The 12035-nt window shown below is 43.2% G+C and overlaps 1 protein-coding gene across 1 annotated transcript in view; it reads right to left on the bottom strand.

Moving 5' to 3' along the window:
- The window catches only part of AGBL1 (AGBL carboxypeptidase 1), a 410764-nt gene that overhangs the window by 111943 nt on the left and 286786 nt on the right, over positions 1 to 12035 (bottom strand). The window lies entirely within an intron of this gene.

Raw genomic sequence — 12035 nt, forward strand, 5'->3', positions numbered from 1 at the left:
CAAGGATAGGCATAGTGAGGATAGATGGGACCCCAAGGCTTTGGAAACTTCAGAAGGTTAATCAGCCTGAAGATGGTGGAGGTCAGTAGGTTCTGAAGGATGAGGGGAAGCAGCCTAGCAAGCACTTGACTTTGTGCCAACAACCCAGGAAATCCAATACCACACATTGTCCTAAGTGGCTGAGGGCACAGCTCAAAACATTTTCGGCACGGAGCTTGATTGCCTTCGTGCTGGGATCTATTGAAAAGCAAGGGGAGGGGGCCTCACTCTCATCCATATGATCTCGTTTCCAGGAGCATTCATCAAGGGTCCTGCTCATTCATTAACAAGACATCACTTCTACTTTTTTTTTAAAGCCTATGCAACAAGAAGCAATCCAGCATGCCTTTTGGGTCTCTCCATGAGCAGCTTGATAGAGTTCATAATCTGCTACACTTCAGCGGTTTGCATGGGGATGGAGGAGCAATTTCCTCCATTCACATTTTAATGTCAGCCAAATTCACATTTCCTGAAACATGGACCGAAACACAGTTGTCCTTCAAAACCCATACTTTTCTGCTTTGAGAGTAAATGGGTGGAGGACACTATGTACACTGTCCTGAAGGAATGGCAGGAGCAGTCTATCAGATCATCTGGAATATTAGCAAATGCCCTTAAAATTGCCCTCACCTGTTGATCCTTTACTCACCAGGGCCTGCCCCAGCTCTTGTTCCCAGACCCACCTAGAGGTAGTGGTTATTCTTGAAATCACAAGGTGCCAACCCTGGTGAAGTTGCTGCTTGGGGGGGGGACCCTTCTGAACTTTGGTGCTGGCCTAATTTATGAGTTAAAAACGTTGTCTCCTTTTCTATACTTTTGAGTCCATTTCATGATTAATTTAGTTCCACTGAATTTCCTTTACTAACTGCGGAGCAGAAAAACGCATTTCCTAGCCTATTAATCTCCACTCTGGACCCATTTACAGAGGGCGAAATGAGGGAGAATCCATTTGCGCACTTTGTTCTCAAACCAGGACACTTCGGGAATAGTAAAGCATTCTATGCCCTGGAAAGGGCAATAAAAAATCATTAAGTAGAAAGCAGGAAGGATGGCTATCCACAGATGTTTTAAGTTCTAGCACCAGAGGCCAACAACAAGTGGACAGCTCAGTTGGTTAGAGGCTGGTGCTGATGATGCCAAGGTTGCAGGTTCGATCCTCATATGGGACAGCTGCATATTCCTGCATTCCAGGAGCTTGGACTAGATGATCCTCAGGGTCCCTTCCAACTCAACAATTATATGATTTTATAATTATGCAAACAAAACAACAACAACAAGCATTTCCAATGCATTCTACAAAAGCAATGAGAGAAATCTAGGCTTGTCACTGGGTCCTATCTGGAGATGCCAGGGATTGAACCTATGGCTGTCTGCATGCAAGTCAGATGTTCTTTGCTATGGAGCTTGCTGCTAGATCACAACATTCAAATTCCCCCATCTTTGGTTAAATGGTCAGGGGACATGTAATGGGAAAGACTTCTACTAGAAAAGCACTGCAAGTCACCAGGCTCCAATGACCAGACCATGCTTTCCTCAGGTGATCAGGAGAGCCAGGAGGAGATATCTCAAGGCCTAGAATAAGTCATGCAGTGGCCTCCTTGGGGGGGGGGGCCACCCTCACATAAATTAAAAACTGTCCAGGGGCCAAAGTGCTTGAGATTGCATATGACACAAAATTAAAATGACAAAGAAGCAAACACAGTAGCTCAGGAATGACAGGTACTCTATGCAGGTGTCTAGATTTTTGTACAGTATACAGTTGCTATCTTCTTCTTCTTTTTGAAATAATAAAAAAGTAATTGTTTTGATTTGGACTATGGAACCCTACATAAATATAGCCCACAAATCTTTTCCCACTTGGTATGTTTTATTATCGATGCAGTAAATTGCATAGCTGTATCTTATATTTCCTTATTGGCAATTGTGACAACACAGAGATATATAGTTCATTTCTTTTTTCTGCAACCTGTGTGTTATAAAATTCATTACAAATAATTAGGGGGGAAATGAACGTGGGCAGAGGATACACATGCAAGAACACAAAGGCCCTGGAAAAAAAAGCTACAGAAAATTGGCCAGGTGTGCAGTATCAAATTTGGGAATGGGGAAGAAACCAGGCAGGGGGCAAACAGACAGAAATGGAATAATGCAGTTCCCCTAACGTTTCAGTTCTCCCTTTCAGCAATAGGAACAGGACATTCACAACTCCAAAATATGGGGAAAATTTCAGATTAAAAAAAAAATCTGCATGAAAAATTGTACTCATCCTAACAGGACACATTTTTGTACACAATTTTGACTAGCACGTGAGTCTTTGCATACAACATTCCCCTGATAGGATGCATCCTTGTATATTATTTTCATCAACACACACATTTTTGTTATGCATTGGTTCAATAGGTGTGAATTTGGGAGGTTTGGTGAATGAGTTTCTCCCCTCATCCCTGTCAAGCTGCAGATGGTGACCAACCTCCCATGCTCCCTTATTCACAACCTTCTCCTCTGAGCTATGTATTTGGCAGTATTCGACTCCACTAAACCTGGCAATTTGTTTTCCTGCCCGCAGTTTCCAATATGTACATCTCTTGGGACCAAGGTAGACAGGACAACTTACATCTCCTTGTTTGCTTCAGGCGTTGGTCTCCACCCACTCTGGGGAGAACAAGCGTAATAATACATAAATAAAATCTTTTTCCCCCCCTGCATATTACAAGCTTCTTTGATGTAATGGTGACCATAGAAGGCAGTTGCTCGAGATCAGCATCTCAAAACCTGATGCTGATGGTACCGCCAAGGACATTTTTAATGATGGATCAAGGACATTGGCTGGCTGTTTATGAGAAGAGTTGTTTAAACAGGCTGAGTGACAGTCTTAGCATGCAAAAGCAGCTTCTCACACACAAAAGAATCTAGGAATGCGAGCATGAGAGTGCAAGGAAGAAACTATGTCTTAGTTTTCCATCTTTTCTGATCCACAAGCCACCTTTAACTTTGGTCTTTTCATTTTATGAGTGTACATATTCCTGCTTTTCTCTCTACAATGAGGGTGCAGATCCTGTGACCCTCCAGATGTGGTTGAATTCCAGCTCTCAACAGCCTCAGCAGCATGGCCAATGGGTAGGGATGATGGGAGTTGCAGTCCAACAATATCTCAAGGGTCAAAGGTTCTCCAACCCTGGTCTAGGATGATCAGATGCCATTGTGTAGAAGAGGGTGCCTTTGTTGATGCAGTTTTTGATGCAGAAATGAAAAAAGCTACACAGAGGGATGGGAAAATCTGTCAATTTTGGTTTCCCTCAGTTTTTCATTTTTCCTGAACCTTTCAGTTTCTGAATTATTATTATTTTGTTAAAAAAATCATGGTAAAAATTCATCAACATTTTAGTGCAAACTTCTTCTAATAGACACAAGTTTGTATACCACTTTACCCAGTGCCTTTCTTCTAGACAAAAAGGTGCCCGTACTGCGTAGCCTTGAGTATGCCGGGGGGGGGAGCACTGTTTCCCTTACAATAATGCATTTTTCTATGTTAAATGCATTTTATGGACACTTTACCTGAGTATATGCAATTTGGTTTACATTATTTGGCTGGAGAACTGAAGAGCAAAATTTGCAGAAGTGCAATATTTGAAGGATGGCTGCGATCTGGTGCTTGTATTGTTTTGGAAATTGAGAAATAGGTAGAGTCACTTTTAAATGCAAACTGAATCAAATTTTCTGCCCCTTCCCTAGCTACATGTGCCATAATCTCTTCGTCTCCTGTCTGATAACAGTATAGAAGGCCTCCTGCCTCCACAACTAGTCAGTCTTTCACCTGTTTTTGCTTTCCCATAAAACAAGAAAGGAGATTCCTACTAAACATCAGGAAGAACTTTCTTGCAGCAAGAGCTTTTTGACAGTGGAACAGACCCCCATGAGATGTGGTGGACTCGCCTTCCTTGGAGATTTTTAAGCAGAGGTTGGTTGGCCACCTGTCTTGTATGATCAAGTTGAGATTCGTGTGATGCAAAGGGGTTGGGCTAGATGACCCACGGGGTCCCTTCCAACTCAACAATTCTATGATCCTATGAAAAGAGAATGGTGGTGATTGGAGATGTACTGCAACGGGGGTGGAGGGAGCAGGGCTGTTCCATCTGTTCTGCTGAGAAACCAACTGCCTCTGGTTCTCCTTTATCACCTGGTGGCAGCAGAGAGACCAGCAGACACCATCTGTCTTTGCCATGGGTAGGCAAACTAAGGCCCAGGGGCCGGATCCATCCCAATCGCCTTCTAAATCCGGCCCACGAATGCTCCAGGAGTCAGCGTATTTTTACATGAGTAGAATGTGTGCTTTTATTTAAAATGCATCTCTGGGTTATTTGTGGGCATAGAAATTCATTCATTTCTCCCCCCCAAAAAAAAATATATATATATATAGTCCGGCCCCCCACAAAGTCTGAGGGACAGTGGACCGGCCCCCTGCTGAATAAGTTTGCTGACCCCTGGTCTTTGCCTTCCTTTCTCCCTCTTGTGTGACCTAACAGTGGCCACTCCATCAGTCTACCTGCACTGCTTCTATCCTACCTGGTTGCTATGAAAGCCATGCTGTGTAGATGTTGCATCTACATCCCATCATCCCTGATTTTTGACCATGCTGGCTTAGGCTGATGGGAGCTGTAGTGCAATGAAATCGGGAAGGGACCATGTTGCTTGGCTCTGGGCTAGATTTTCCACCTTCCCTATATTAGGCAGTGTCAAAGCTTGAAGGGAAACTGACAAGTCTTTGTTTGGCATTTGATAATGATTTCAGAGCAGAGCCGGATTTAGGTTTGATGAGGCCCTAAGCTACTGAAGGTAATGGGGCCATTTATATGCCCAGCTGTCCTTTGTCAACAACAAATTGCCACTGTTTTTTGTGTTGAATATATGCTATGTGGTAATTTATGGACCTAATAGGTATCTAAAGCCATTTGCACATAACAAAATATCTATTACTTTCTATGGGAAAGCGCACCTTGGTTTTGGAACGCTTTGGTTTTGGAACAGACTTCTGCAATGGATTAAGTTTGAGAACCAAGGTACTACTGTATATAGAAATGAGCAAACCAGTGATATTTTAGGGAGCAGGCTAGCCGGCGGGGCCCATTACTTACATCATGGGAGCCTACACAACACAAAACACTTGCTGTATGTAGGTTTAATTGTATTTGTTTTTTATCTTATATTTTGGAAATTTATATCCAGGTTTTTTCCCTTTAGATTTTCTGGGGGGCCCCAAGAGAGTGGGGCTCTAAGCTATAGCTTGTTTAGCTTATACGTAAATCTGGCACTGTCTCACAGGACATACAGCCCCTGGGCTATTTCATGATAGGGAGGAAAAGGAGAAGTAACAGTTGTTGATTGGATAATATGCATCTGATGGAGACATGGGGCCTGGTTATTTGTAGCCCTGTGCTCTTGGGTAATTTGAATAACCTCCATGAATCGCATTAACAAGCCTCACAATGGTAGGGGTTTGAAGTTTCCAGCTTTGATGTCTTCAGTTTCAGTTTCCAAACCAGCACCCCACGCCCGCCCTGTCCTCAGATTTAGTAGATGCTATTTGATAAATTAATTACCTTGGCAGTGGTGTGCACAATTTGAGCCCCGCCTGGCACTCAAGTCTTGGTCGGGTGTTTGATAACAATCTCAGGGGCCGTGCAGCTCCTAGGCTATTTCATAATCAAAAAATGTCAATCGGATAATACGAAAATGAGCAAACAGAGGAAGGCACAGACAGCTCGGGAAAAAGCATTAATGAAAAGTCGCTGAATTAGAATGGCCCACCTGTGGACGCCTACGTGGAGTCCATCTGAATACCAAACATATTCATTACCGCCAGCTCTGCATGACTGGGTCTCTGAAGAAGGCATTGGGACTGAGCCGTCATAATAGGAAGAAAGGGATGGAACAGTTTGCAAGGATAACAAAGCACTCTTCAGGTCAAAGCCACTATGCCCCTGAGTGGTTGTTGCACTCAGGTCCTGCTTATGAACATCCCATAGGCACCCTGTTGGCTACTGCTGAAAACAAGACAGGGGTGTAGCAGAACAGGGCAATGGCTGCAGGCACGTTTTTCTCGGAGGTGCTGTGCATTTGGCTCCACACTCCGCCCTGCCAGCCCTGAGCCTCTTTGTGATGCTGGGACCTTGCAAAGTTGTAGAGGGCTGGCAGGGCACCATGAGGAGGACACAACAACCACACGCCCTTCAATCCCAGGCTCACCCTTGCTTTGTGAGGCTGGTTTTGAAGGGTGCACGGTTGTTGCGTCCTTCTCACCCTGCCCTGCTAGACCCGAGCCACTTTGCAAGGCTGGGGTGATCCAAGGGCTGTGTTGGCCGACTGGGCTCCCTCCCCCATGCACTGGCAGACAGGCAGGCAGTGCAGCTTGGCCCCAGGATCGCTCTGGCAGCGTCAGTGGTGAGGGTTGGGCTGCCACAGTGGGCTACATTCACTTTCTGTGCCACACCAACCTGGGTACCTGCAAACCACGCTACACCACTGGAACAAGATGCTGGACTAGATGGGCCTTTGTCCTAATCCAGGAAGACTCTTCTTATGTTTATAAGTCTTCTTCATGTGAGTAGAAGAATAGGGGAGAACCAGGGCATACTCCCTAGCCTCACCCCCTTTGTATAACAGAAAACCCTTTCTATTTGTGTAGGCTGTTCACATGATTTAGAACTCTAAGGGTCAAATTACAAATTCTTTGAAAACTGCTTTAAGGGAGGTCCCCACCCCACCCCCAAATCAGGCAATGTATAAAGTTTATGAAATAAATAAAACCAGCCTAATCTGTAAAGGTTTCTCTTAGTTTTCTCATTTTTCCAATCTTAAGATCAGTTCTACATATTTCCACATCACTGTGATTCTATACACAAACACACACATATGAATGAAAAGGTCCTCATGGAAATCCACTGGCATTTCAGTGTGAAGTTTTTCCTTACATACACATATTTTTATGTAATTTTTCATTAATACAATGCATTTTTGTATGTTATTTTCACTAATGTGTACATTTTAGTGCACATTTGATGCCTTTAGGTATACATATTTGCTCATGTTACTTGACATTGTGAAATTTGGACAAGCACAGTTCCAAAGGATGGCTGCTTCTCAGTTCATATGTTGTCTCGGAATGTGAAAATAGATTAAATGTGAACTGAATTTAATTTATTCCCCACCCCTACCCCAAAGCTGTCACTGAGTTGGAGCAAGAAAAGAGGCCTACTACATCTACTGGAACTGCTTCCAAGTCCAGTTGGGTCCAGGATTATTTGCTACTGAATATGCCACTAATATGCTGCCTCAAATGACTATTGCGGGCAACCCTCATTCAGCACAGAAGCATTCTCTTGGAAACAAATGGCTTTATAATTCCTGAAATGCACCCAAGAGATTTCCAAGCCTAAATTCATGGGAGGAATAATAGGAAAAGCAGGAGGGAGTAAAAAGCCGGGCTAAGAAAGGGAGCTGGATGCCTATCCTAATAGAGCTTTTGTTTCTCTCCAGAAGAGGAAGCAATCACAATTGCCGTCTCCTCATTGGCCATGACAAATGCGAAGGAACTCAGAGAGTGTTGACTAGAACCTAATCGCTTTTCTGGCAAATGAGCCATGAAAGCTATTGTCAAAAAACATGATGTCCAAAGTGTTTGCTGGCACTTCATCTTCCCAGCTGAGAGAACTCCTGGAGGTTTGAGGTGATAGGGAGAGGTTCTGTGAATGCAACAGCCGTGACACTTTCAGGTATGTTCCTAGAGCATTCTAAGGAAGCCATCATACAGCTGAAATACCTTCTCCCAATTTTGCCACCCATTTGAAAGCAACAAACAACCCCCAGGCATGCACACAATTTTTTTTTAAAAAAAAATCTTTTCTCTTTTATTCTTTATGGTTTTGTTTCTCTGCAAACACCTATGAAGTATCTGGGCTTCCTATTGGTGGCAAAAACCATGCACCTACTGGCTGCCCCTGTTTTAGGTGCAAAATATAAGACTGAAGGCAGGAACCATTGCCCTCGCTCTAATCTGGCTTGAGTTGGCACCATGTAGCTCTGTGTATAGCCAATTAAGAAGGAGGGCGTGGAAAATTGCCCTTTCTCTTATTTGGCTTCAAAATGATTCCAGATAAATCATGAGATTTGGCTATATGATGACAGCTATATAAATTTCAGAGTGAGGACAATGCTTTCTTCCTTCATTTTAACATCACATTGGTGAAAAGAAAGAAAATGTTGACCAGCAGGAGTGATATGCACAGTTTCTTCCATTGCCTGAACCATGGATATATGGCACAAAAAGGGAACAGTTGGGTGGCCTTTGATTCTTGCTATGAATGTTTTGTATTATTATTTTTTAACATGCACACATTTTACATAAATTGCCTTGCATATCCATTGACAAATAATTGTCACGGTCCAAACAGGAGCTTCATTGCTTTACTTTTTTCCTAAAGCTTTGTTTGTTGACTTCATTAAAGTTGTTCATTGTTAGAGGGATGAAGGCTGCAATTCTAACGATGTCTACTCAGAAGTAAGTTCCACTGAATTCAATATTAGGAGAAATTAACAAAATTCTTTTAAAAAAATCATGAGCATCTGGGTGCAAATTTCTCCTAATGAACACAATTTTGTTTGCAGTTTTGACTAATACATACATTTTGGCAAGCAATTATCTGCATTATAACACATTGCTTCATGTTATTTTCACTATTATTTTTTATGCAGACTTTCCACTAATAAATGTATTTTTGTCAACAATGGTTGTTGGAGAACAGCATCACAAAATTATAGATAATTGCTAATTTTTGCTGATGGGTGTATTTCCATTCTCACATTGTTTTGGAATGTGTGAATCTGATAAATTCGCCTTTCTATGCAAACTAAATTGAATTTCTCTCCCAATCCCTGGTCTTACCTACACATCTTGTTATAGAGCAAACCCTATCACTAAGCTAGGAGATATGTTGGCAACAGTACTACTGCTCTCATCATGCTACCAACGGGAAATGCTTCCAGCTCCACTTTTGTTCTAAAAGATCACTTAATGTCAGCTACAGAAGTGGTCATATTGTACCATTTCTGAGCCAACATGACAAATAACACAAAGCCTAACTTTCCAACCAAGTGTTCCACACTGGCAATGCCCTTTGCAAATGTCTCTGATCAGGTGAGTTCAGAAAGGAGGAAGGTGTGCTGTCAGTTCCATTCTGGAAAAGACGTGGAGCTGAAACAGTTGAGAAAGGTGCATTAAAGGGCATCTATACAGATAAGACCTGACAGGTAGAATCAGTTGCTGTCGCAAGACAATGCTCACCTGGAGAGTGACACTGCCAGCTATATCAGGTGCTGGAGCAAAGGGAAACTTGTATAGGAGACAAAGAATAGAGATTTGTAAGAGAAGGGGGATCAGTAAAGATGAAGAGACAATTGATCGGCGGCAGAGTGTATGCTTTGCATACAGAAGGTCCCGGGTTCAATATCTGGCATCTCTAGTTAATTTATATGACTCTCTTGGTCTTCTCTAGGTAACAGGCTATGGACAAGACCTTTGCCTCAGAGGTTGTGTTTGTCTTGTTGGACCACAGGTTGTGCAGAGTTGTAGTCTAAATGAACCTCTCATTTCACATCCAGGGAGAGGTCAAGGATTAGAGGTCAACTGCATTACCTTGGCATGCAGAAGGTAGCAGGCTTGATCCTGAAACTCTCTTCATGCAAGAGTGGGAACCCCTTTTCACCTGTCAAGTGCCATGATCCTTTGGAAATAATCTGTCGGGGGCTGCATGGCCAAAAGTGAATGGGCACCCTTCCTCAAACTCACTTTATTCTATGATCTTCCACCCCCCCCCCTTTTTTCCTTGCCACACACATGAGAACAGGCTGAGGGCTGAATTAAATTGTGCCAAGGGTTTCATGCTACCATGAGGCTGGATGTTGCCCACCCCTGTCTTAAGGGATCTCAGGTAGCAGGGAAAGTCCTCAATCTACCTGGGACCTCCAAGAATTGCAGTCAGTGAAGACTAGATTATACTGTGTTAAGCAGACCAGGTAGACCAGGATAAGGCGGATACATAGGGTAATATTTGGTGGTGTGTTCTTTCAGGATCCTTTTGTAGCGATCAATGTAGTGATCAATTTTCTTTATGTATATCCGTATGCAAACTTTGCTCATATTTATTCTGAGTCTAAAGCGGTAGGCTTACAATGATTTTAAAGCCATAACACAGTTTAAAGCCACCAAGGAAGCTGTCATTAAGTTAACAGCAATTCAATTAAATGCTGTCGCAAAGGATCGCAATACCAAACACAGCCATAAAACACAGCTCTCTACGTTTCAACCAGCCCCAAAATGTGAGTCTTGCATTGCTTCTGAAAACTTAGAGAATAGATACAACTCACAACCATGTACCCACCGTATACTTTCACTGTTCCTTTATGGCTTTATAAGCCACCCATCATTTTGCAGAGTGTATAATAGGATAAAACCATTACAAAACATAGTCAGAAAGCAGCAGAATAATAAAAACAGACATTGGCAGTAGAAACAGCAACACACACACCAAAGGATCAACTTAAGCCTGCTGGAATGATTATTGATCTTCAGCTGGTGGGTTGGGATCCACTACTGACTTGTATCCTGAGCTAAGGTGGGTCACAAGAACAGCAGCACCTCCAGACAAATGCATGGTTAAAATAAGCCATGTCAGAAAACCTGGCAATTAATTAAAAGTCTTCCCCTGATGTCATGAAGATATCAGGCTTGGTATATATCAAGAAAAGCAACGGGTCACATTAAGAAAGAGATACAGAGCTTTGGACCAAGGCTTCACTTCCACTGAAGGGGACTGCCAATAAATCCTGCTCGCCCCAGCAACCTCACCCTCCATGCTGCTTTGCCTACTGGATGCCTCAGGATACACCTATCATAGACGCTGGCTTAGTCTAAGAAACTGAGCTGCCGCTTCGTGCAGTGTAATGTATGAAATGGCAACATGGCTGCGCAATGTCACATTACTTTTTTGAGCACCACCACCATTTCCCATCTGGTCAAAAGAACCTGCACTCAAATGAATTTTCTCACGGTTATTTCAGCACATCTTGTTCTCAGGATCTCTCACTCTCCACCCCACAAGGCTGGGATGCAAGAGAGGGATGAAATAAAGTCAAATCACCAAAAAGGAGAAGAAGAGAACAAACAGCATGCTTTGCGTCCAGGTCAAGACGAAAGCCAGTGATGCTGATGGACTTCGTTCTGCCCTCAATTTTTGCTGGTGCCCTTCTGCCTCTGAGCCGACTTGACCCTCACTACCACCACCTGCCTTCCTGCAACAACTATCTGCCTTTTAAATAAAATTCTTGGCTTTGCCAGGTGTTTGGAATGTTCCTTCCCTATCTCCAAGTTATTTTAACTCAAAAGGCTTCCGCAGCTCTCCTGCTCTGAAGTCAGGTTTGATTTATGCCTGGAATCCATCCGTCTGGCCAGGCTTGAATAGCTCCCTTTAATGACACGCGGATTGCTTGTCAGGCGGCTGTCCGTGGCACGGCTGGTGTTTGGAACACACAGTAATTGCTTCATTTATACGCTCACATGTACAAGCGAGCATGACTAATCTAAAGAAATGTCTCTATTTTTAAGGCTATTTGCCCCCTTCTCTCTCTCTCTCTCTCTCTCCTTCCATAAACATTAAAAATGATGAACAAGACTGTAAATATGGTCTCCAGCAACACGAACAGGTGGTGCTAATGGCTGTTAAAGCATCCCTGAAGGGAGAGGATGGGAACCCACCATAAATTATGGGGTATTTCTGCAACAATGAGAGGGGGGATACCATTGCTTTCTGGGGGAAATGGAAGGCAGGATCAGTTCAATGGGAGACCCATTATGTGAGCTGTAACTCTTAGCAAATTGTGCTTTCTTTCTATGCTGTTCTTGGAAATGTGTTAGGTTGGCATTTGGCATGTGTCCAGTAAGTATG

This window comes from Podarcis vaucheri, assembly GCF_965113315.1.
Source record: "Podarcis vaucheri genome assembly, chromosome: 14".
Taxonomy (NCBI): domain Eukaryota; kingdom Metazoa; phylum Chordata; class Lepidosauria; order Squamata; family Lacertidae; genus Podarcis; species Podarcis vaucheri.